Below are 20837 nucleotides of genomic sequence, written 5' to 3'. Positions count from 1 at the left end.
GATGTAATAATCACCGGTTTACTAACACATTATTAACCTCTAATAAATAACTCAAATCATTTTAAATCAATTTGCTAATTTCTCCTTTTTAATTTGTCCTAAAAACAAAGTAATTATGTTAATTAAATATTTGAGATTGAAATAATTATTACGGGTTTCTTAACATATAATAAACCTCTAATAAATAACTCAAATCATTTTGAATCAATTTGATAATTTTCCCTATTTAATTTATCCTAAAGTAATTAGGCAAATTAATTATGTGCGCTTGACATAATTATCACGGACTCCCAAACATATAATTCACCTCTCATAAATACTTCAAATCATTTTGAATCAATTTTTTGATTTTCCCTATTTAATTTGTCCTTAAAATAGAGTAATTCTATTGAAGTAATTAGGTAAATTAATTATCTGAGCTTGAAATAATTATCACGGGTCCTCTAACATGTAATTAACCTCTGATAAATAACTCAAAGAATTTAAAATCAATTTGTTAATTTTCCCTATTTAATTTGTCCTAAAACGAGAGTAATTCTGCTAAAGTAATTAGGTAAATTAATTATCTGAGATTGACATAATTATTACGGGTCTCCTAACATGTAAATAACCTCTGATAAATAAATCAAAGCAATTTGAATCAATTTGCTAATTTCTCCCTTTTAATTTGTCCTAAAAGCAGAGTAATTTTGCTAATTTAATTATGAAAATTACTCAAAAAATTATAAGATAACTTTCTTAGCTTAATGACAGTCCAATTCAGCTTTGATAATTATCTCAACATAATCTAAACTTAATTAATATATTTTCTATTAATTTATAGTTAATATGGACAATTTCAACCCTAATATGATATAATCATTAATAATCTTAATAACCCTAAGCTTAATTACAACATTCAACAGATAATATTTTATTAAGAGAGGATTTTTGAGTATACATAGGCTTTATATTTAATTTATTGAGAAAATAGATTAATCTAGCCTCGTTAATTAAGAAGGATTCGTCTAATTATCGTTTAATTTAATCAAATAGAGCTTAATCTCTAGTGATTTCTGCGTAGCGTTCTCTCTAGATGAGAGAGACTGTGTCAAGGCTCCGAGTCTGTCTGAAATTGTGAAGCAAGGGTTATATTTATAGGTTTCTGGGCACTCACAGGCTGGAAAATGGTAGTAACTTGCATCCTAAGCAGCCCTACAAGTCAAAAAACGCCCCCTGCTGCTAAATCTAGTCTGGGAGAGTTCATCATTACCCCACATAGCCCCCCTCAGCTTCCAGAATTGATTTTTACTATTTTCACTGATTTTTAATGATGAAAATTGAAAATATCATTAATTTCTAGAACCTTAGGATAAAAAAAGTATTTGTTAATAATAATTACTAAAACCATCCAATTTTTCTTAACTAATTGAATTCCTAGTGTAACCTTTCAGGGCTCGTAACTTTTCCAAATTTTATCAGAATTCTGTTTTGAAAATTTCTAGCCCGGGGTTTGCTGTGCTTAAGATTCCAAAAATACCAATATTTGCCACGGTCGGACAATTCTACATTGCTTTTCAATAATCATATCAGTTGAATTAAGCTTTATACAATCTTTAAGGTTTCAGAAACTCAAAACCTTACATCTTTTTTGCATCCATGTTTGTCTGCTTTAATTGTGATTGGTAGCATAATATTCAACGCATTTGATTCAATGTAATTTTTTGTCATAATCACTTGTCTAGGTTTAAAAAGCAAGCAATCCAACTAAGCTAGTTTGACCAAGCTAGGCATTAGAGATCTTCTCTTAATACCATGGGGAATGTCTTCCTAATAATTAATGGTTACTTAGGTTCTCAATCCAATTTAGGCAGCATTGTGTGTGATGTACTAAGGATTTCTAGTGGGCTTAGTCCATATTGACCTTTAGCTTAAGTATTATAAAGGGAGTTTACGAATGTGATGAGCGTGGGGAGGGTAACAGTGTTATATGACCCCCCAAAGTTACAAAATTAAAATGCTGAAAACGAACAAAAAAAAATCAAAGTGCCACAATGTAAAGTCTTAAGTTGGAAGAGAAATCTCAGCTTGATCTGGTACTTCACTCACATGTATCACCTATGGTACTAGAGCCCTAGAGGTTCCCAGTGTGGGCGCTTTTCCTTGAAAAGAAAAAAACCCAGGGCATACAAAATAAGCACGCACATCAAAATTGAATCACTGTGAAAAGACTTTGGGGAGTCAAAGAAAAGAAAATAAGTCAGGCGATGATTTCATGAGCAATTCCTTTTATCGTAGCTTAACTACAAGGTCTTCTAAGTATAGCATCTAGTCAGCCCTCGGACATGAAATACTTGGCTCTTGTGATTAAACAACTTAATTGACCGGAGAAAATTGAGAAGCTTGCCCATGGTATTAATAATCGATCTTTAGTGCCTTTCGATCATTAAATTAGCGACCCCATACTTGTTTAATCTTTTACCTTTACAACTGTTTATGTGTTTGATTATATTGCAATTTAATGTTTATTGCTGACAAATGGTTTAAAATTCTGTTACCAATCATATTGTCTGCCTACAACTGCATATGCTTTTCAATTGTATATGAGAATGCAATTACTGTGCCAATGTTGTTTGATTTTGCAGTGACAGAAGAAGGCTAAGGACATTCATCTCAAATGCTCTTCCACCTCGACGAACGATGTTCAACTCAATAGCTTTTGAGGATGGAATCTACATCAGGAAGGGGAGCATGTTAACCCTCACACTTATTCCTATCAGCTAAGACGGATACCGTATTATTTATTTGGTAGAGTCAAGTACCGGGCTTGTCAGTCCAATAGGAAAAGGGTAAGAGTGATCGTCGATGAGAGGCGCATTCTAACTGGAACATTCAAGGGATTAGTTGGCTAAGCATGGGCGCCCAAGTGTGAATGAGGCAAGCTCATATAGAAGTCAATTGAACCTAAAATTCACTCATTCTTTCATTTGTACAATTGAAGAGTGATCTTGCTCCATCTTCTTCTTCTTCATCTTCTTGTATGTGTGTATGCATGTGAGAGAGAGAGAGAGAGTGTGTGTGTGGATGTGATCGAGCATTGCAATGACGGCACGGCAGCGGCGAAGCTGTTGAGCATGGTGAAGCGGTGGCTTCTTCTTCTTCACGGGAAGGAATCCTCCACCACAGCAAGCGTAGAGCGATGAGTGACACACCATTGCCATCTACTAGTTGCATGCTTGGAGCCATTTGTGGCTCGCACACAGTGTATCGACAAGTCCCTTGCATTGACACGTGCGATAGACGCGCACAAAGTTCATAGGCCATTTACATTACATTGCTATCAGAGCTATTGGTTTTGCTTTTCTTGCTTAAGAAGAGAGTTCCTTAAGTTGTCCATGAAAGGTTGGGCTTGTTTATTGCAATAGGGTAAGTGGAACATGGATCTATTATCTTGGTTGGGAAGGACTTAGTTCAAGGTACACCGTTGGGAACTATAGTCTTGATAATGGAGCCTCTCAGGGCTTGCCTTTGGCTTAACCATTATTGAGCTACGAGCAAGCTCCACATGAACCATAATCAATCGAGCAATGTTAGACCCTCTTCACTAGTGTTTGTAATCAACAGTGTCTAGACCATGGGTGTGGCTACTTGAGAATTGATTTTCAAAGGTAAAGAAGAGTAGAGACTAAGGTTTTTGAGGGTACCAAAGCACAAAGTAATCTATACCTCAGTTTAATTAGCATGGCTAACAATAACCAAGAGAGTAGAATGAACATTGATAACTTTGATTATACACATGAATGTGCTAATGATGATGCCCTCATGTTTGTCAATTACCTTGTTACTAGGTTGGAGCAAGCTATGGGCAACCCTATGTTGCAAGCGGAAGTTACCCAACAACTTTGTGCTTATGGGATTTCCTTTTCTCTCCAAGATGAGAGCTTAGGAGGCCTCTTGATGAGGTCCCCAAAAGAAGACTCTCTCCCATACGAGAGGAGGAATCCAAAGAAAGATAAAGAAGAGAATCCTTAAGTTCCTCTAAAGATGTGGCTCCACGAAGACGGTGGTCTAGAAACTTTCCAACTCCTCCCAATAGGAAACGGGCAACCCACAGTTCTCCTTGTCATTCCAAAAGGGAAGAGAGAAAGCAAAGGGTAACAAAGAGGTCACCCTCTTCTCCTTCTTCTTCACCTTCCTCCTCTTCCAGTGAAAGCTACATCTATTCTCCTAGAGAATACAAGAGGGGAGGACATCACAAATCTTACCGTGCATGGTGAAGGTCCCAAAAGTTCAAGAAGTTCAAAGAGGGAGGAAAGAATATTTCTTTCTCACCTATGATGGCACCTTTGGTGCTACCGACAAAGTATTGGCCTTCATCCAACAATTTGATGTGGCCTTTGGAGACGAGGGCTTGGCGGAATCCTCCAAGATACACCATGTAGCTATGCACTTCCAAAATTATGCTCGTCAATGGTGGGCTAGCCTTTGTGGCAATGGAAAAGCCCCAAAGACATGGAAAACTCTATGTTAACCACTAGCATCCACTTCTAATAGTCATGGGCCGGTGGGCTTGTTGGTCCAATAGGAAAAGGGTAAGAGTGATCGCCGATGAGAGGTGCACTCTTAACTAGAAAATTCAAGGGTTAGTTGGCTAAGCATGGGCGCCCAAGTGTGAATGAGAAAGCTCATATAAAAGCTACCTAAACCTAAAAATCACTCATTCTCTCATTTGTGCAATTGAAGAGTGCTCTTGCTCCATCTCCATCTCCTTGTGTGTGTGTATATGAGTGTGTGAGAGAGAGAGAGATAGAGAGAGAGAGAGAGAGAGAGAGAGAGATAGAGAGAGAGAGAGAGTGTGTGTGTGTGTGTGTGTGTGTGTGTGTGATCAAGCATTGTGATGGAACGGTGGCAACGAGGCGGTTGAGCGAGGCACGGTGGTAGCTCCCTCTTCTTCGCAGGCAAGGAATCCTCCACAAAGGCAAGCGTAGGGCAGCGAGTGACACACCCTTGCTCTCTTAAGCTTACTCGATTAATCTCGTTGTGTGCTTGTAGCCATTTGTGGCTCACACACAATGTACGGCAATTCCCTTGCTTTGACACGTGTAATAGATGCACACCTTTTTGGCACCGTTGACGAGGAGATGCCCTGCACTAAGCCCAAATAGCCCTCTATGCTGCTTTGTGGTGCAATATGAAATGTAGGAAAGGTAGAGAAAGAAGGTGTGTGGCTGTTGAGATGGATTTGTGAACTTGGTTTTTGTTGCAGTATATTGTTTTTCGTTTATAAGGTGCTCGTTTTTTTGCTGCAATGTACTGTTTTCTATTCATAAGGTGTTAGATTTAAGGTATTAGTTCTATAATGTTAGATCTGTAAGGTGCAATACTAAGTAGATCTGTTAGTTAATTAGTTGTTGTAGTACTGGGTCAAACAATGTGTAACGGTAGCTTTGTTAGTTGCAAGTAGGTAGGTTAGGTGTGTGTGTGCACGCGGCGCGATTGCAGTGACCTTATCCAAACAATTAAAAATTAAAAGGAAGGACCAGGATTGGGAACATTCCCCAAGCCCAGGTTCACGTCTCAATCACCCTTTAAACTTACTTATTTTAGCCTCACGCCTAAGTCAAAATTGACCCTTTTGAGGACCATCGGAGCTTCGGTAACCAAACATTGTGTTGTAAATCACACCACAACCCCCTGAGCGATATGCTTGTTTTGATCTATCACACGCTTTAATCCAAAAACCTATCCTAAAAAGACATTAAAAAACATCAAAAAACGAGTGAAAACGGGTTACAAAACGCCCAAAAAATCAAGCGGTTAACCTTTGAGGGTATTCGTCGACGCTTATAGGGTGCCAAAGGCACATGCATCTGCACTTTGGTCACGTGCTAGAGGCCGAGCAACTAGCAAGCACTTCGACTTACGTGGGTTCTCAATACCCACCTACCTTAGGTTATGGGCCCTTGCGGCGGGGATCCAAGGTAGTACAACCCAAGACCCAAACATAGCGGCTAGTGACTCTTCATCTAACTACAATATTATGGAAGGGAATCCTACACAAAAACCCAAGCAAGTAAAAAAGAATGTACCTATCTGGGCCCCACAACCTGGATCTAGTGTGTCTAGTGGCTTTATAGAAACCTTTAGTAAAGCTACTCGCTCTGAACTTGCGACTAGTGAAGTTAACAAAGGTGAGGGAGAGGTAAATTCTCCTTTGGTATCTCAAGGGGATCCTATACTCCCCAAGAGTGTCCACGTCAATATCCTACCCCCTGCTTTCATGGAAGAACCTGCAAAGCAATCACCCCCCGAACTTCTACTACTCGATGGTAGGAGTCTTGCAGAGGTGCAAGAAGTTGAGCTCTATATGCAAGTGGCTAGGGAGAGGGAAATAGAGAGATTCCTAGAACAATGCCAAGTCATGAAGGGAAAGACCCCTCGGAAAACATAGAAATCGAGCAATCGAGTGTTCCTAAGTTACTAGGCACTGTGGGTGAACTTTGTGGGGTGCAACAATGCTTCCACCTCAAGGGAAACCTCTAGTATGTCGGGCCTAGAAGGGTTATTTCTCAACAAAAATTAGGAATATGACCTACAAATTGAAACCTTGACTGACCTATACACGGGTTACACACACCATATAGGTTGGTTAGAGGTTGTATGATCTACTTCTAGTGCCACAAGTCTAGAGGATCATCAGTAGATGGTCTGCAATGTCATCCATAGCATCATCCAATCAGAGAGGAAAAACTAAGGAATTAACATTCCTTCAACGGGACTTATGAGATTCTTGGATACGGGTAAGGCCAGACAACCAACACTATCACAGATGGAAACTCCTTTAGTGAGTCCAATGGACCCTTCATATATTGTGTTGCCTGGAGTGTCAGTATAGTCTAAACCCACAAATAGTAGTTTTACTTTTCCAAATCTAGCTCATTTGTCTCTCAAAGACACTATGGCTACAATACCTACTCCGGTGATGAGTACAAAAAGTACACCGTGGACCTTGTTTGTTAGCACTGCACCGCTACCTTGTAGCACAATGTTCCCCAACAATACCTACAGGTGTCCATCAAGCCTATGTACCCGTCGCATCTCATGCCCAAGTAGCTCCCACACCCCCAATTATGCCAAGGGATTGTTGAGATGTCGAGCTCTACACCTTGAGCTGGCATCCACTACGGGTTTTGGCCGCTTACGGCATTTACTCACTGGCGCGTTAGGTGACCGACACGGAGGATCTCTGCCAGTGATTCTACAGCTGGACTACACTTATAGTGCCAGCCTAGTATACTTCTAGCGAGTTCACACTTAGTGACCGCATGTACATATGTGCTACTTTTCAGCTTTAGCACTTAGTCATTTTGTACTCTCTTTTCTGAGAAGAAGAAGAAGAAGCTTTCCATCTCTGTGTGCTTTGTGCTTGTCTTGTGTAGCTCTCTTGCATCCTCATTCTTTACATGGTATCAGAGCCTGGTGCAGGCAAGAGAGGCTAAGAGAGCAAGAGCATCACAATCCCTTCGTTCGCAATCCACGACCAGATGCCGAAGGCGCCTCGCACAGCGAAAACAATTTTAGGGGTTTTTCGCACAAGTTTCTGAACAGGTCTCCAAAGTGCAGTATACAGAGATTTACTGTACAAGTACAGTGGTTGTATGTACGCTTGATTGTGGACACTCGTTGAGTGTAGAAAGCGTTACAGGAACCACGATAGCAGGTTCAGCAGATTTGCAGGTTTTTGCAGATTGCAGCTATTTTGTCTTAGTGCTTCAAGATGTCTGACGGTTTCAGTCAGATTGTTACTGAGAAGCTTGAGAAAAATAACTACCCTGCATGGAAGTTCAGAATAACAAATTTCCTAAAAGAAAAAGGTTATTGGGACTATGTAGAAGGAGACAATGAAAAGGAACCAGAGATTCCCGAGGCAAATGCTACAGCAGAACAAAGGAAAGCTTTGAGGGACTGGCAACAAGGCCAGAGCAAAGTGATGTATTGGATTTCTATGAGCATCACAGATGGCATGATGGGCTATCTACAGGATGCTGAAACCCCCGCCATTGCATGGAAAAACTTAGGCAGAGTGTTCGAGGTGAACACCAAGGCCAGGAAGCTTCAACTAAAGTCGGAGCTAAATCAGGTTAAGAGGAACAACCTCTCCATCAATGATTATGCTTTGAAGATCAAGAGTATCATTGAGGCTCTTGGATCTATTAAAGTCTCAGTGGAAGACGATGACATTGTCCGTGCATGCTTGGATGGTCTAGGAGATGAGTATGTACATTTTAGGTCTTCCATGAATACAAGAGACGACATCCCCGTGTTCCAAGATTTGATTTCTATGCTTATTCTTGAGGAGAAGAACCTTGACACATCTTCTTCTCATGGCAGAAATAATTCTGAACAGGCCTTCTATTCTAACTCCAACAGAGGTAGAGGTAGAGGTCGTGGTCGAGGCCCAAGGGGTTGCAGGGGCCAATTTTTGGAAGGTCAATCAAATCAAAACAATACAGGTGGCAGGGGAAACCAGTCTCAAGGCAGGGGGAGTCAAAGAGGTCATGGTGCAGGATCAAGCAGGCAGCAACATACTCCAGATAGTAGAGAATGTTGGACTTGTGGTGAAAGAGGTCACATGTCACGTGACTGTCCAAAGGGAAAAGCAAGTAGAAAGAGAGAACAGGGCAACTATGCATCTACTAGCAGAGATGCAGATGGCAGCAAAAACGAGCGCATGTTTGTTATGCAACATGTAATGAATACAATGACTGCAGAGAATTCCACCCAAGATGATGTTTGGTATGTGGATTCAGGTGCCTCTAATCACATGACGTCTCGTGGAGAGTGGTTTAGAGATATGCGCAAACCAGATGTGTCAGGCTATGTGCAGACAGGAGATGACACAGCTCACCCCATTTCTCATGTAGGGGACATACCTCTAAATACGAAGAGTGGGAAATCAAAGTACTTAGCAGATGTACTTCATGTCCCAAACATTACAAAGAATCTTGTTTCTATTGGACAAATGGTTGAGCAGGGTTTGCAGGCTCGCTTCAATCCAAATGGCTGTTATGTAGAAGATTTCCAGAATGGCTGTAAGCTGATCACAGAGGGCAAATGTGTGGGCAGAATGTTTACGTTGAATGTAGACATGCCTGAGGTAAAAGCTGCATTATTTGCACAGGGCACAGGTGTTGTGGCTGATGTTGACATTTGGCACAAACGCATTGGCCATGTCAATGAGCAGAGATTGCGCAGCATGCAATCAAAACAGATTGTAAAAGGTTTGCCCAAATTCAAGGTGGATGGTATGCATAAAGTGTGTGCAGCATGCCAGTTTGGAAAACATTCAAAGGGCTCATTTCCACATGAGCGCAATGTATGTAAAAAGCCACTTGAGGTGGTGCACACAGATGTTTGGGGTCCAACCGATACTGCAAGTATACATGGTTGCAGGTATTATGTCTCTTTCATTGATGACCATACAAGGAAAGTATGGGTCTACTTCATGCGTAACAAAAGTGAAGTGTTTGGTCACTTTCAAGACTTCAAAGTCATGATTGAGAAGGAGACAGATATGCAAATCAAGACATTGAGGTCAGATGGAGGGGGAGAGTACTTCTCCAATGATTTTTCAGATTTTCTGCAAATGCATGGTATACACAGGCAGTTTACATGTAGATATACTCCACAGCAGAATGGGGTCGCAGAAATGAAAAACAGGCACATTGCAGAGGTTGCACGTGCATTGATGAATGAGAAGAACATGCCTCATCATTTCTGGACTGAAGCTGTAAATACAATTGTGTACATTATGAACAGGACACCTACAGCTGCGGTGCATGATGTAACACCTGAGGAAAAGTTTACAGGTACAAAGCCTGATTTGGCACACTTGAAAGTGTTTGGCTGCATAGCTTACGTGCATGTACCAGATGAGTTGCGTAGGAAATTGGATCCTAAAGCAAAGAAATGTATTCTTGTGGGATATTCCCTTGAACAAAAGGGGTACAGGTGCTACAATCCTACTACACGAGAATTACGAGTGAGCAGAGATGTAGTCTTTGATGAGATGAGCAGCTGGTACAGTAATGCACATGGCACTATTGGGGCTGATGTAAAAGATGATGTGGTTGTACAAAATGTGAGGCCACAGTCACAGGTTTTGAGTGGACCACAAGAGTCCTCTTCTCCTGGCTCTGTTGAGAAACCATGGAATGGTAGACTACGTACGTAGGTTACTCCACCAACAGGTACAAGGAATGTATCACGAAAAGGAAAGGAAAAGGTTGATGAACCTCCCTTTATGGTTGATGCATCATCAGGTTTTTCACATGTAGACATGGATTCAGATGGTTCTGAACAAAGTCTGGATGAGGAATTTGGAATTCCGGCTGTCAGGACACCTGGTGTAAGGAAAGTACAAGAAGATGCTAGAGGGCAAAGGAGTGACCCAGGACCGCGCAGATCTAATAGAGTCAGAAATCCAGTTCAGAAATTGACTTATGATGGGTATCTAGCGCATCACCAAGCCTACATGGCTAAGGTGATACAGGATGTGGAGCCCACATGTTTTGAGGATGCAGTTGGAAATGTGCATTGGGATGATGCAATGAATGAAGAGATGGCTGCATTGGAAGCAAATGACACATGGGAGTTGGTGCCATTGCCAAGTGGCAAGAAAGCTATTGGCTGTAAATGGGTGTATAAAACCAAGCATAAGGCTGATGGTAACATTGAGCGTCACAAGGCAAGGCTGGTCGCAAAGGGTTATGCACAGACGTATGGCACAGACTATGAGGAGACCTTTGCTCCAGTGGCAAAGATGACGACAGTGAGAGCTGTCATAGCAGTGGCTGCATCTAGAGGATGGATTATGCATCAAATGGATGTAAAGAATGCCTTCTTGAATGGTGAGTTGCAAGAGGAAGTGTATATGGATCAGCCACCTGGTTATGTCGATCCAGGTTACCCAGATTATGTATGCAGACTTCTCAAAGCTTTGTATGGTTTGAAGCAGGGCTCTAGAGCATGGTATGCCAGGATTGCCAAGTATCTTGTCAGTATTGGTTTTAGGAGAGCTCATGCTGATCATTCACTCTATGTACGTGAGAGTGATGTGGGGATTGTGGTCATTACCATTTTATGTAGATGACCTTATTATTGTTGGTGACAATGCTATGGAGATTGACCATGTGAAGGGTCTTCTCAAACAGGAGTTTGAAATGAAAGATTTAGGCGAGTTGCGCTACTTTCTTGGCATTGAAGTGATCAGGACTCCAAAGGGTGTATGGCTATCATAGAGACAGTATGCTTTGGACATGTTGTCAAAGTATGGTATGGCTGATTGTAAGCCAATTTCTATTCCCTTGGATGTGAATGCAAAGCTGAGTGCAGAGAAGGGTGATGTTGTTGAGGATGTCAACATGTACAGGAAGATTGTGGGTAGTCTAATCTACTTGACTATCACGAGGCCAGACTTGAGCTACACAGTAGGCTTGGAGAGTCAGTTCATGCAACTTCCGAGGAAGCCACATTTGGATGGAGTACGACGCACACTTAGGTATGTGCAAGGTACTCTTGACTACGCATTGTTCTATGCAGTAGATGCACCATTAGCATTGTATGGGTATACAGATGCAGATTGGGCAGGTAGCATTGTTGATAGGAGATCTACGAGTGGCTTCATGTTCTCTTTTGGGAGTGCTGCTGTTACTTGGAGCAACAAAAAGCAGCCTACGGTTGCTTTATCGAGCACAGAGGCCGAGTACAGAGGTGCAGCAGTTGCGGCGTGCGAGGTAGCTTGGCTACGCACATTACCTGAGGACTTGGGAGTGCAGGTGGACCAGCAGATTTTCATCCATTGTGACAACCTCAGCAGCATACAGTTGGCTAGGAACCCAGTGTTCCATGCCAGGACCAAACACATAGAGGTCCATTACCACTACGTTCGAGAGCGAGTGTTGGCGGGCGACATCGACTTGGTCTACATCATCACAGAGGAGCAGATAGCGGATATCTTTACCAAGGCCCTCGGAGCTGAGAAGCTTCGACGTTTCCGGACTATGCTTGGACTCTGCGACATGCAGAGCTCGAGGGGGAGTGTTGAGATGTCGAGCTCTACACCTTGAGCTGGCATCCACTACGGGTCTTGGCCGCTTACGGCATTTACTCACTGGCGCGTTAGGTGATCGACACGGAGGATCTCTGCCAGTGATTCTACAGCTGGACTACACTTATAGTGCTAGCCTAGTACGCTTCTAGCGAGTTCACACTTAGTGACCGCATGTACATATGTGCTACTTTTCAGCTTTAGCACTTAGTCATTTTGTACTCTCTTTTCTGAGAAGAAGAAGAAGAAGCTTTCCATCTCTGTGTGCTTTGTGCTTGTCTTGTGTAGCTCTCTTGCATCCTCATTCTTTACAGGGCTCACATTACACAATGGCATTATCCGAGCTCTTATTCAAGTGGGGCCATACCATTTAGCAATAACATGTCGTATCTGGCACCGTCTAAGCCTAGGGCCACACCTATGAACTTTGGAGCACCACGTAGTACACCACCATACAAGGTATGGGACCCAGGGCCGCGCATATGCCAAGGTCAATGCCAACTCCCATCCCATTTAGTTCCAGGAGCGCATGCACCTGCGGCCACTATATCTGCTTATTTAGGAGATTTGGCAGTTGCTCAAACCATCGGTCAATCTATTGCTAAGAATATGTGTAACACGCCTAATAGAGAGACTAGAAGTAAGTTAGTGCAAATAGCCAAGCTCACACAATAATTTAGTGGAGACGGGGATGTGAGAAATCATATCAAGTGTTTGAAAAAATATGTGATTCTCTAGGGGAACACAATAACCTGCATAAGAGTAATGCTTTAAGCCTAACCTGAAGTGGGAAGGTTGGGGATTGGTATAGAACCCTAAGGGTGGAAGAAAAAACGATATACCCAACTCTGAGGAGATTGTTCTTAAAAGAGTACATTTGAGAGTGTGTACCGTGGGGTGTAGCATCTCAACTCGAAAAAGCTAAAAGGGAAGAAGGGGAGTTAGTGAGAGATTTTATTAATCGCTTAGCATTTGAACTCTCATTGTACCCCAAATGAGCGTTTCAACAATAACCAGTTTCTGGATAGATTCATTAGAGGATTGCAACATGAGGGTATCTACAATGGCTTGGTCATTAGAGGTATCACTACTTGGGAAGCGGTCACTGGCCAACGCAATCCAACTAGAAGACAATTTAATGATCGTAGGAGGTGTCCTGTGAATCCAAGTCTACTAGCTCACAAGCATCTGAGCATGAGATAATGACATCCAAGTCTACTAGCTCACAAGCATCTGAGCATGAGACATTGACAATAAAGTCAATTGTGAAAGAACAAACATGACTTTGGCAGATCTCACCAAGACTATCCAAGAAATCCTTAGGGATAATCATCTCCCCCAAACAATCATATGTGTCCAAGAAGGGAGTAGCAGTGGTGCTCAATTTTCTTGGCCCCACATAGTACCATTGAATGCCCTACCTTCAGAGTAAAGTTTAACAAAACTTGTAACACATGTGGTAGGTATGGTCATCAAGATAAGGATTGCCTAATTCTTAAACGCATAATGGAAAATAGACCACCTTTAGCCTGGACAGACTCACCTTGAATTCCTGCATTGATGCCTTCCCAACCTGTTGATCAACCATCATCGCACATGATCCCTAGAATCCAAAATGTGGTCCAAACCACACCATTACCCCCTCCAGTGCTAGGACCGCAGCCTCCTCATCCACGAGCTACCCACAAGAACCAAATAGGTTGCGAGCCATCTAGTACTTATTTGGACTATGAAGAGTACATAGACTCTATTATCACCTATGGAGTCGATATGCTTGAGGAGTGCCCCCAATACTACATGGAGGACCAGGGGGGACAAGTCAAGCCTGTATATCAAGACACTACTCTTACAGCAAGAGGCCAAAACATGAATAGCTTTGCCAAGAGACCACCTCTTTGGTGCTACGAATGTGGTGGACAACATCAAGTAGTTGAATGTCCTATTAGAATGTAAAATAATGCTACACTAGTGCAAGCAATTCAAGGAGCCACGTCGATGATGCCGATACTCACTTGTAATCGTTGTGGCATAGATCAATTGATTACACAATGTCCTAACAATCCAAATGCACCAAAGATTGCACCAGTAAACACACTCACAGGGTCAATGCTCTAAAACCAAAATTACATTCTTGAAGAGAGGAATGCCACATCCATTGGCCGAGGGACAAAAAATAAACATGAAGGAAGAGATCCCTCAATGCTTCAAGCTCAGAACCTACTTCAAAGACTAACATAGGGATAGGGGAGGATCTTGTGTATATGAATGACCCCGATGATGACTCAAATTTGATAGAGACCATGAAAACCAAAACCATTACTATAAACGAAAAATCTAGTGAGGAGCATCAGGGGAGGGGATCGAGTGAAAATATTGTTAAGGAAAGACTAAGGGAATTGCAAAGGACACCAAAAGAGTTTTCAAAGTTAACCCACCTAGTTGCAAACCCCCAAGATAGGCCACAAGGGCTGAAAATTGAAAACCACAAGAAAAATATCGGAACCTATCCAAACCCAACAAAGGAAATTGAACGAGTCCAACATTTGAGGGGTTTGGTGGAGGAGACTCAACGAGAGTTAGAGCCAAAACCCAAGCATATCAAGATGTCAGACATAGTGTCTCTCACACAAGTTCAACCTCACAAGAACCACAAGCCGTTAGCCATGCCTAGTATCATTTGGGAAGAGAGTGAAGGTGAGACATCAGAAAGTGGACATACACCTTTCTTGCTAGAAAGAATGTTTAGTGAGGGAATGCCCAACCCCCTTCAGGAAGCGGACATCCCATCTTCACCATTCTCTTGTCAAGGTATTGCGTCCCACAAGATGCCATTAAATGTTTCCAAGCTGATGGATTTCATGTCCTCAAAAATCCACACCACTATCATATACAAGTTATACGGAGATCCAGAGCTATTTCTAGCACTTTGAGCATTTCTCAATGGAGAATTATAGGCTGGATTACCACAGTTTGCACATATGAATAGTCCTGACTCAGTAATGAATAATGAGGAACAATTAGCACCGCCACCCAACCTAGAGGAACATAAGTCTATAGTGGAAATACCCGTTAACAAGTTGGGGTAGTACTTTGAAGGTGATGAATCTAATGCAACCCTACCAATCACTACCAAAGGATTAACTGTGAAGGGAATCCTTGATGGTGGTGCGGGAGTCAGCATTGTCACAAAAAGCTGTTGGGAGTCTATGGGGAGACCTCATCTTGAAGTCACTAATGTAGTGGTAAAACTGGCCAATGGATCTATCGTTACGCCTATTGGAATGTTGAAAGATCTTAAGATCAAGGTCTTGGGATACAAGGTAAGGCACACTTTCATTGTTATGGATTTCTCCAAGCATCCTATGTCATTTGAGATGATCTTAGGACGTCCTTTCATGAGGGATGCAAAAATGGTGCATGACTGGTCCGAAAACCATGTTTACTTACAGATCAAGGACTCTGTCATTTGAGTTGATCTTGTAAGAGGTCAAGCACATCCTTTAGGGAACAAATTTATAATTGACAAATCGATTGGACACCACAATTCACTCAGCTCCGTTGAAGTATTGTTACACATGTAAAAAGGACATGGATTGTAATGGAAATGGCCTATGAACTTAGAGAATAGAGGAATTAAGACAATAAGAGTGAGCAACTTTGAGAGCATAGATGGTGAACTTAATTGGTAGTAGCAACTTAATCATAACACTTAATTAACTAGGCATGAGCAATACCTTTGCAAGAGAGAGAGAGAGAGAGAGAGAGAGAGAGAGAGAGAGAGAGAGAGAGAGATTTTAGAGAATATGACAACAGTTGAGGACCGGATTTATGTGGAGCCGGTCCCCCCTCCAAAAGGCATTTGTATTATAGATTCTCTCATTAAGAGAGACTTGATACAATACAATCTTTGTGTTCCTTGAGACCTCTTTGGCAGTATGGAGATGGAAGCTTCATACACCAAGCTTCTGCATAATATCAATAATCAATCTTAGCTTGAAAACAATCAAGAACTCGTGAACATCATTAGTCTTTGTGTTCCCTAAATCATTTGAGTGCATGAGGATGTATACTTTTATGCATCAACTTGTGCCTAAAGCAACAATTAATCCACCTTGCAATACAGTTAATCTACTTGCATTAAGTAACTAATCTAATTGCAATAAACCATTAGCCTTCTTGCAATAAGCATAACATGCACTTTGTGGAAAGCATTAAATATCCCAAGCCTCAGTCCTAAGACCTCAAACACCTTCGAAGGTGGAGAGAGCTAGCAGGGAATGAGGGTAGGTAAGAGGAGGAAGAAGTATTCCATAGGAGAAAGAAATAATTCCTCACTTATCATCACTCTTCTTTCTTAGCATACATAATAGAATAGTAATGAAGATGGAAAGCTTAAGCATTGAAGCATAGCTCTTGGTTGGATTTGCATTCCATAGCCAAGAGTGTTGGTGTAGGCTCTCAACTTCTCAAGGAGCTTGGAGAAGGAGATGGAGCTCTTGCACCTTGCCTAGCACACAATGAAAGTGTTTGTGAGTGTGTGTGGGTGAGTATACCCCCTAAGAAACCCCCTAGCTTGCTTGGGTCGACCCCCCCTTGTGGCTCATGCTTGAAGCTCATTGGACCCCTCCAGGCCCTAGCCAATCATAAGCATGAGGCATTACAAGCAGCAAGGGTAGCCTTGAGACAAGTGTCCCCATTTCTACTTTGAGAAAGAGGACTTGATAAATGAAAAATCAATTAATTAAATCCCCTAAATTATCATTGGACCCCTTGGGTGGCCAACCAATAGGCTTTAGGCACACCATGAGGGCAACATGAGGAGGAACTTGACAAGTGTCCCTTTTGCTATCTTTGTACCATGCATTCCATGTGTGAGTGTGTGGGTGTTCTCTCTCATCCCCCCTCATGTAGGGCTCGCCCCCTCCTTGTAGGGATTGAATATTTGACTTTTTGACACCTCAACCCCTCATGCATAGGCCCTATTCCCACCACAAGCTTGGCCCTTAAGCACTTTAAGCTTGGGTTGGGTTCTCACCTCAAGTGCAACCCTAACATCTCAAGCATGTCAAGCACCTCAAGCATCTCAAGCACCTCAAGCACCTTAGTCATCAAGCATGACAAGCACCTTGAGCTGGGTCGGGTTCCCACGCCTCAAGCTCCAGCCCTAGCTTACCTAAGGTCAAAGGAATTTTAGACACATTATTGGAGTTCTTCAATGAAGCTAACCCTAAGGTCTTATGCTCCATTGGTTAGCCTTGCTCTTTGATAGACCATCTCTCATTTGGGCTCCTTTACCATTGGCCCCGTGTTGAGATAGATCTATAAGCACATGTCTATATCTTAACCCTGGTTTCCGTTTATTCTCCCACATTAAGTGATCAGTTAGAGAAAATCATTTGGGTTGGTTAGATATTAGTTTTTATGACATGACCTCTCTCTTGAAATCATAGTCGTCCTCGACTATGAGGTAGAGATGGTAAAGTCTCACCTGTTAGTCCATTGGTCTTAGCGGGTAGAGGATCCATTTTTACCCTACGACATCATTCCAGAGTGGATGACTAATCCATTTGGTGCTTGAGAGACATTGTATGCCGCAAGCATGTCTGCTCTTTTTAGTCCATATCATACTTCCAAAGTAGAGTGAAAAGTTCTACTTGGTGTTTGGGAGACGTAGTCACCACAAACATGATCCTAAGTATGCATACTTCTTAAAATTTGTGCACGAAACATAAAAAGAGAGTCTTATAAGACAAAAACATGGATCATTTAAAATGCATTTCTTTTACATTTTCTTACTCTTCTGTGTCATTGTAAGCATCATTAACAAGGTTCATATTATCCTTAATCTATGTTCTTTGCATGCATTTAGAATCTTTGAAAGGATAATTCTTAACTTAAATAAGATACTGTCAGTAATCTTACCAATTCTTAATACCGTGTGTTCCTGTCGAAGGATGAACTTGGGTTGGAGCTCGTTTGCTTCATCCTCGATCTCTAATGGGTCTACATTTATAGCCTCTATTGGTGGCTCTCCTTAATCAGGCTCGAATAGGCTCTCATGAAAATTGATATATATGAGCCAATAGATGGGCAACTTTAATTGTTTAGTAAGGCCCAAAGAAAGATTTCTTTTTCTTTAAAGGATAAGGCTCTTTTATGCCTAATGGCAGGAGCCTCTTTTGCCTAGCTAATAGATGGATATAGCCTGTTTAATCTTCTAAAAAGATTCGTTTTGATCTCAGCTATACTCCTTTTCAATGAATATCTTACCAGGTACCTTAAGCTACAAGGGATGTTTGGATCTTCCGTCTTTAGCCTTGAAGGGTAGTTTCCCCTTAGAAGTATGTTCATGTTCTTAGAGACATACTGTTGTTAGGGTAAGTACTTCTCCCATTTTGAGCATTGATCTACCTCGAATCACAAGCTTTTAGTAGATCAAGGATCATTAGTTTTGTGATTTTCCTTTTGGCCATCTGTTGAAATAGTAGGCCAACATAAGAGGGTTACTCTAGTTCTGATAGAGACTCTATTAGAAATTAGTGGTCATGGTAGGATTTCTATCCGACACAATTAGATGTTGACAGGCCATGGTCCTTCTATCATACTTCATCTTTTGGTATACCATACATTTTGAAACATACTCTTGTATGTTCTTGTTTCTTGGTAAGCCAATACAAGTATGCTTTTATTCCTAAAAGAATAAATTCAAATTCCTCTTTGCCCCGCATATGGGAGGAGCATGGGAAGTGAGGAAGATATAGCCTATTGAGGTATGGAAGATAACCATCCTCTAACATGAGTGGTTCTTTTTCTTCCATTTGTAAAGGCTATTATTATATCCCTAAAGCCTGGGTTAGAAGCATATTTAACTATCATAAAACATAGTTCATTGTAAGTTTCTATTGATATCCTATCTACCCTTGGCCATCCGAAAAATGCATCGACTACATGTTTGTGCTTGCCAGCAATGTGAGCAATGTAAAATTTAAATTGCAAAAAGAAATTTGTCCACCTCATTTGATTGTCGAAGAGCTTGGTTTGTATCATGGATGGAGTCCGCAAGAAGTACTTCCATGTGTCAACGGCATGTAAAACAGCTCGTAGTTCCTTTTGTATATGTCTAGAATTCGCTCATTGGATTTGAGTCTTTGAATCTTGTATTCTATGGTATTCCCTTCTTGAAGAAAATTTTTGCTTGAAGGCATGCATCCAGGCATTACATTGGACCTCAAATAGCTTTGAGAGATCCCATAGTGTAAGCATAAGTTGAGAGATAAGTTTCTCTTTGAACTTTTCAAAAGTATTTTTCTCTCTTTGTAGTCCATGTACACTTAACGTTCTTTTTTGTTAAGTCATGTATTGGACCTGCTATAAGCATGAATTTTTCCTATGAAGCATCTCTAGTATGCACTCGTACCTTTAGAGCTTTGCAACTCATATAGACTCCTTGGATTAGGCCATCTTTTTATTACCTCTACCTTTTGTGGTTCCATACAAATACCACCTTTAGAGGTAATGTGACCTAATTATTGAATCTCTTTGAAAAAAATCCACTTTTCTTTTGGTTAGAGGAAAGCCTAATCTCTCTCAAAACTTACCAATTCATGCTATTGCCTTTTGAACTCCTCTTGTGGAGCTTATAAATCTCAATAAGGAGGCTTATTAGGCAGTGAGCTTCATGGTAAAAGCTCCATTGCATGGTCATTGTCCCCTTATTGTGGAGATAGCTCACGGGGGTATCATCAATAAAAACATTTTGGAATCCATTTAGGAATGTAGAAAATTCTAATTCCTCTTGATTCCCGTCTTTTTTTTAATTGTTATTGGTTGAAACATTGAATTCATTTACAAACATTTCAAAAAAAATCATGTATGGGAATATATAGATTTTCATTAACTTACGAAAAGCATGCATATTTACATGGTATAGGATGCTACCTGACTCATAAACATGTATGTACATATCTCCTAGCTTAGGAAAAACAAAATCCTTTTGCTATGAGCATCCTCTTTTGGAGTTTCCAACATAGAAACTCATGGCGGATTGTTGCGTGCATTTATTTGGGGACAAGCACGACAGACATGCCCTTGCTGTCCACACTTGTAGCATTTGTTATCCTTACGATAACACTCTAGCTCTGTTGGAGAGAGTCTATTCTTAACTTTGTAGACTCCTTTCTCCTTAGCGTTGTTATCGGTGTTGCTAGAGTTGCCTTTGGAGGAAGTTTGAGCATTATTCCTTCCTCTAGGCTCATTTTGATCCTTCACTTCCATGGGCTGATTTTAATCCTTCACTTACCTTGCTGGAAGTTTATTTGAGAGGCGACCATAGTATGGAGTATGACCACCGATATGTCATTAGGCCTTTGTGAGTTAATATACTCGGCTATCTCGTCAAAAGGACCCGCACAAAATTGTTGCTTTTGCTCCTCAAAGCCTATATTTTTGTAGACACTGGCTTTGAGAAGTAAATCCCAAAACTTATCTACATACTTCTGGATAGACTCATAGGGAGAGAGTTTCAAGCTTTGCCATTCTGTGAGGACATTGTCTTTAGTGTTGCTTTCCAGAAATTGTTTCATGATGGAGGCTCTTAAAGACTTCTATGTCCTTGGAGCTTTCCTTTGGGCTCGTAGGCTAGCCCACCATTGACAAGCGGAGCTCTGAAAATGCATAGATACCTGACGTAGTTTAGAGGACTCCATGAAGTCCTCATCACCAAAGGCCACATCAAACTGTTGGATGAAGG

Source organism: Adiantum capillus-veneris, chromosome 26 (assembly GCF_014529385.1).
Source record: "Adiantum capillus-veneris isolate H3 chromosome 26, ASM1452938v2, whole genome shotgun sequence".
NCBI classification, from domain to species: domain Eukaryota; kingdom Viridiplantae; phylum Streptophyta; class Polypodiopsida; order Polypodiales; family Pteridaceae; genus Adiantum; species Adiantum capillus-veneris.
This window is presented reverse-complemented; position numbering follows the sequence as displayed.